Here is a 6773-nt window from a genome sequence, read left to right as displayed (position 1 = left end):
CCTTGTTTCCGAGTCAAACCGCGTTATCGATATGCCATGTTGCTTTTTTTTTTTTGTTTTTTTTTACACGTTTATAGGTGTAGAACCTCTCAGACTTCTTAATTCATTCAAATAGATTTGTAGGCTACAAATTCATAACAAAATATGTGAATGGTATAAAAAGAGAGAAATAAAGTGTAGCAGAACAGAAAATACGGGTCGCCCAATGCGTTGGATAAGATTTGTGTGTGTGTACGAAGCTGACCAACCAAAAGCGATTCAAATTTAGGCACCCCTATGGTTTTTATGTATGATATATATATATATATATATATATATATATATATATATATATATATATATATATATATATATATATATATATATATATATATATAACGCTGAAGAGGCTGCAATGTACAGATAACATTTTCTCTTAGTTAGGCCTAAAATTTTAAATGTTATAAAACGGCCTAAAATTAATTCACAAACTTATTTATTACTGATTTTAACCGTAACACGGTACAATGAAAGGTAAGATATCAATTTTCTAAAATAGGCCTATTGGCAAATAGCCTTATATTCGATTGGATTTGCGCTGATCTAGGCTCTATATTTTGCCACAAATCTGTGGTAGGCCTATAGGCTTGTAGTCTCTTTAGACGGTCTCAAATTACAGCCCTCGGTTTTAGCCTGACGTGCATGTTTACACTGTTTGTTAATACCCTGTGTCCAATGATGAAACAAGTCATGTTTTAGGCCTAGATAGCGGTTAAGCTATATGCAGCTTATATATGTCATTGTATTTGCGAAATCACGTGAAAATGTGTGTTACCGTGGTTGGTTGCCATGCGTGCATATCAGATAATATATATAGTGGGTAGAGCATGCATGCAAAGGGTCCGTTTAGTTGTGTGTAAGATGCATGATCGAGGAGAGCTACGTGGAGGGGTGCATGTATGTGTACAGTACATGCAGACAAACTCATGCTATACACATTAGTGATATTATCTGGCTGTAAGAGGTAACAAGAAATATTATACATTTTTTCTATTTATTATTTTATAATATATGATATATTATATTTACATAATATATTATATAATACATGTGCTGTATATAGCTGTCGATGATATATACAAGCGTAATTGAGTATAATATTTGGGTCTGAAATTTCGTTATGAGTGCATGTTACTATATATATATACCTAGGTCAATTGCAGAATGTTTTTGTCCTCAATCTGTCGACTCGGTAGAGGTTAAGCTTTATCATTGCGGGATTTGGAGTTGAATGTTCCACATGCGGGTACTTATACAGAGATCAAGTTAATCCCATGCCTGTTCTAATTGTTCATGGCATGCACCAGTGTTTTTATTGATGAATGACATTGTCGCGCGACTGCCTACATTACGGTCTGTTTATGGCACCACAGGGCACCACACAATAATTGGGATTAGTCCCCTGTGCATAAGAATTTCTCCCACCCAGGGATGCAGGAAACACAGCAGGGTATAAGGGGTGGGCTAAAGAGCCTACATTTTCTTATACAGGATATGTACAGGAAATGCTTGGCAAAGAATCCATGCATATTCACTAATCAAATATTTCAAATCAAAGTTTCCTCTATCAACCACGAATATAGCTCAAGTTTATATAAAAAAAGCACACACCAAAAGAAAATATCAAACTCGTACAAGTCTGTACTATTTATTGTGTTAAAATTATTTTAAAGTTATAATGCAACCCACGTTATAAATTTTTCGAACTTATAACAGGCCTTAAATGGTTACACGTGCGCTTGCAGACCTATGAGGCTGATATGTATAGTGAAAGGTACTTATTTATTCTTACCTGTTGTATCAAAAATTCGATTGCATAGATTCGCGTTGCTTCGATCCTTTTGCCAAATCATGCACAGGTATAGCCCCTTTAAGCTAATGTTCAAAGTCATGTATAATATGCTACAAAATCGAAGATATGGAGGTATACTTGTAACACACCAACCACTATTATTTCTATAATAATGACCCAAAAGAATTAAGTTGGCATCCGGGGAAATGTTTGCCCGTATTATTCTATATTTACCCAGCTTCTAAATGTCGTTTAAAACTGCGGGGACACGGTCACAGGAGATTTGCCTCCCCTCTCAATATACATGTATGGCGTTTTGCCGTAGTAAATCAAAACAATAGATATACATGCAACTATGTATATCATGCGTTAAATCTGTAATTTTCGTCTATAGATTTTAGGGTCGAATCGATAGCTAGAAGATTCCACGCTAACATCTTTTTTTCTAAATTAAGACACATCTTATTCAGGTGAGGCGAGATTATCACTGAAGTAGAGGCTCAAGCTTTCTTGTTCACTGCATGTATCATACCTACATCTGCACGCAGAAATTCGCTTTTTTTGTTTGATAGGGTGATGTCAAATGATAAATCAGCTGTGGTACAGAACATTTCTGTTCTAATCATCCATTTTCTCTTGATTTTATGTCATTTTACAAACCCCAGATCTGCCCAATGTTCAATGCGAACATTATCATCCACCAGCTGCTTCAGTTACACTAGTTGAACTGACAATACGCATGTAGGTCGGCAAAATCGTCTCATGGCAAATAAAATTCAGGGATTTAGGTAAGAATGCAGTGCTGGTGTTATTGATCTTTAGAACATTTAATTTATTGGCCTAAATCATGATAATCGATCAACGACTGTCTGTTAGTGAAATATAGACACAACAATCGGGCAGTTAGTGTGGCTCGAATACGTCACATCGTTTAGGGATTCTTTATATTGAGTCTCTTTAACTAATCAGTCTTCACGAAGGACTCACATAATTTGTGACCTATTCTGTATCAAATGTATCCTCTGTTAATCAAATCAGACAATATACGTATGTCTCTGAATGCTTTTTCATATTACTCCGTTTACTACCTTGACCGATGCAGAGGAACCTCAGGCTGTTATTTTATATATCCAATCAGCTATACATGCACCTTCTTTCGACAAGTTGGCAAATGATTTATGCAAATAGAAAATTTCAGACGTGCTAATAAAATGCACTATACAAAGAAAGCACTTAAATACAAGGCCGACCAAATTGCGGAGTCATTTGGTGTGTCTAATGCCATCTCTTCTTGTGGCATGGTTAAAGTGCTGCTGCCACAGGAAGTATCATGCCGAAGGCACATTATAACAACACCTTTTTCTAACCTTCCAGTACTGTGTACCAAGCGAGGTAGCAATAAGAATATGCACCATTTTAAAAGTCTTTGGTATGATCCGACTCGGGTTTGATCCGATTTCTAGGCGGACACTCTAACCATGCATGTGTGTACATGTACATATACTGTGTTTTCTTGTGGTAGGGCGAGTCGCGGTCGTCGAAGTGCTGCTGTCGCTGAACGATCGTGCCGAAGATACCAGACGTGACACCCCATACAAACAGTCACATTCTGCTGTCACGGGGCCAACCTGTCCTGTTTTTCGGGGATTAAAAATGAAAATGTAACACAAGTTGATGTTATTTACTACGTAATAAGGATAAGTCGTGGAGATTTAATGAGCTCCGTGCATGATCATGGAGAGAATAAATTATGCAATTAAATGGAACGCGACAATCTTTCTTTCACAAAGAGTTGCTAGTTTCTAAATAGTTCCTTCAGACTGTGAATGTTTTGATGTTGAGGGAGTTAATTGCTCTTGAACTGACTTTAAGTCTTCTATACAAGAATTTATCATGATTAGGTAATTCTGTGTATATGTATATGTTCATTAAGGTAAATATAATATTTTTATGCTATTATATTTTCTGTGAAGGTCAACACTTTGGCCTTTTGTATATACGGTAGGGCCGGGTGTTCAGAATTTGCTTGGCTGCCTCAAAAATAAATGAATGAGCGTTTGGGGTTTAACAATTTTTCAGTCATATGACGACGATGACGTGTGTACAAACACTGTGTCCTCTTGTGGCAGGGTGAGTCCGTACCGCCAAAGTGCTGCGCCATTGAAGTATCATGCATGCCGAAGACACCAACCATGACAACCATTATTACACTCATCACATAATACTGACATTGGGCCGACCAATCATGTCTCATTGCTCTAATCTCTACACGAAGCAGCAACAAGTGCCATTTTAAAAGTCTTTGGTATGACTTTGGTATGACCCGGATTTGCTCCCGGGTTTCATCTCGGGTCTCCCGACTTTGAGGCGGACGCTCTAATCATTAGGCCATCGAAGCGGTCACTGGAAGAAAATACTTGTATATGTGGATATGGTGGATGGCACAAACAATTATATTCTTTAAAAGCTCAAACTCTTCTACACTTTTGAATACTGAAAAATAAATCGGCTCAGTGGACAACCGTGGATCATTTTAAATACACGACATATTGATTATATCATGGCCATTTTGTAAAATACTTTTCTAGTTTTAGGAACATGTCCATTCTTAGAGGTTGCAGACCTTAAATGGTTACACGTGTGTAAAAGGGTTCTTATTGGTTGACGAAGGTGACCACATAGGCTGTCTCTACATATATCTAGACGTACTACATGGCGTGGTGAATGTAACTTCTGAAACCACTTACTACGTATTTTATGAGAAAGTACATATATACGATTGTGCGTACAAACAGTACATGACATAGGGTTTTCTTTTGACAATTCCAAAATATATCTGGTACACTCAAAGAAAGGTTGGCTCTTCAAGACACCCGGCTTGGTCGATTGACATGTTTCACAGGCGGAACTAAAGTTAGAACCAAAAGGAGAACTAAATGTAAACCTTCCCTTCACTGCACTGTTCTTTCTTCTCGCCCGGCATCACCAGAAGGCTGTTAAGGTTGAACTAACACTACCTAACCACCCCGAGAGTACCAGCTTTATAGCCAACTCTAGTTAACGGTTACACTTTCCAGAGACAATGTTGATCCAGTAGCAATTAAATGTTTTGGATTATATTACATACCAACAGATTCCATAGAGAACCATTTATGAGGAAAAAGAACCACGCGGTTCTCTGAAGGACTATGAAGAACCGAGATTTCTGAGAGTGTATACTGTAAATGACAGATATGTTATTATGAGTTGATATTTTATTAAACTTCCCTCTGTCGTCGCTGCGTTGTCTTCCAACGCAGAAACAGTATCCACTCCATATAGATATATTAATTTCTTTATTTGAATGTTGAAAGAGGCTTCCATAAATCTAGCCGTGCTCAGGCATAAGCAGACAAATGTGTGTCTAAAATTGCTAAAGTTCTTTTCTAATTGATTTTCAAGATGGTCATTTACATGTTTCATGAACAGTTAGAATAAAACACCAAGTGAAGTAAATTGACAAGAGGCCGTGTTTCACAGGTTACGTGTGACAATTTACCATCTGTCACACTGTCCTCCTTGCTCTGGTCTTTTATTCTATGCTGTTCGTCTTCTATAGTATTTACACCGGCCCGGTTAGCACAGTTGATAGAGCGTCCGCTTCGGGAGCGGTAGATCCATGATCAATCCTTGATCGAGTCACACCTAAGACTTCAAAAGAGGAAGTTGTAACTTCCTCGCTTGGCGTTCAGCATGAAGGGGATTGTGCAACGACTGCTTGACCCGCATCAGTATAATGGCTCCGGCGGGGCGGCTTACTTGCCTACGGTAAGTCGTCTCAGTGAAGCAGCACTAAATAAAAGAGCGGTGGAAATCCGTCCTGCAACAAGGAGGCACATTACACGTACATGCACCCTAAGGATTCCTTCGTCGTCATATGACTGAAAAATTGTTGAGTACGACGTTAAACCCCAAGCACTCACTCACTCACTCTATAGTATTGACCCTTATCCCTAATTTTAGAATTGTCTTTACCTTTCTTACCTGTATATTACATATAAAGTTAACGTTTAAATTAAGGGAGATATGGACGTACATGTGGTCAATATAAGCTTTGGTATTATACAGTAAGCTGTTACGTAATACCTGAACACTTTATTTGCTGACTTTTATGTAAACAAAACACACCTGTTGCAATCAGTTTTGACAAGTAGATCAATGGGGCCCGCCCGCAGAACTATATACTTGAATATGCGCTTATGTGTGTAAACTGCATGTCACAGGCTACGTGTTGATATGTTCATACATGTAATAACATATTACCCCCTGTATGAAAATATAAGCTGATCCGGTTGCCATGACTACAGGAGAGCAGTCTTTTTTGCAACTCCACAACACAGGTGCCATCAAAAGATTGGTACTATTTTATTCGAATCGATGTTATATGATCAAATTTGATATTTTGTGGATCCGATCATTATATGACCATGACTGTATAATTCTAACAATTTTATTAACAATATTCAATCTCGACAGCGTAATTCGTCACGATTAGTGATATACGTAAACCAGCTTCATTGGTTATTCAATGGCTATGCGGTCACCACAGAACACAAAAATATCACCGGAGTTTAAGGGATCTAAAAGAAATAAAAAAAAATGAAAATATATGAAAAAAAAAATAAAGGATGAGAGCGGATATTTAATTGTAAGTACAGAATATACAGCAATATTGTAGCAATATATTCGCCGTCTTTAAAGCGAAATATATTCTTGAGTATGGCCCAAATCCCCAATCAAATAATTAAGAAAAATGCATCAATATACAAGAGCTCTTTAAACACGCGTATACTTCTGATACAGACATTGAACAGCATGTGTGAAAGTTCGAAAGTGATTTGCCAAAGGTCGCGGGCTTTTTTTTTTTTTTTTTTTTTACAGACAAGGAATATAATCTGTGTAA

The sequence above is a fragment of the Liolophura sinensis genome, chromosome 12, assembly GCF_032854445.1.
Source record: "Liolophura sinensis isolate JHLJ2023 chromosome 12, CUHK_Ljap_v2, whole genome shotgun sequence".
NCBI classification, from domain to species: Eukaryota; Metazoa; Mollusca; class Polyplacophora; order Chitonida; family Chitonidae; genus Liolophura; species Liolophura sinensis.
The sequence above is the reverse complement of the archived record's forward strand: the minus strand, read 5'-3'. Positions refer to the sequence as shown.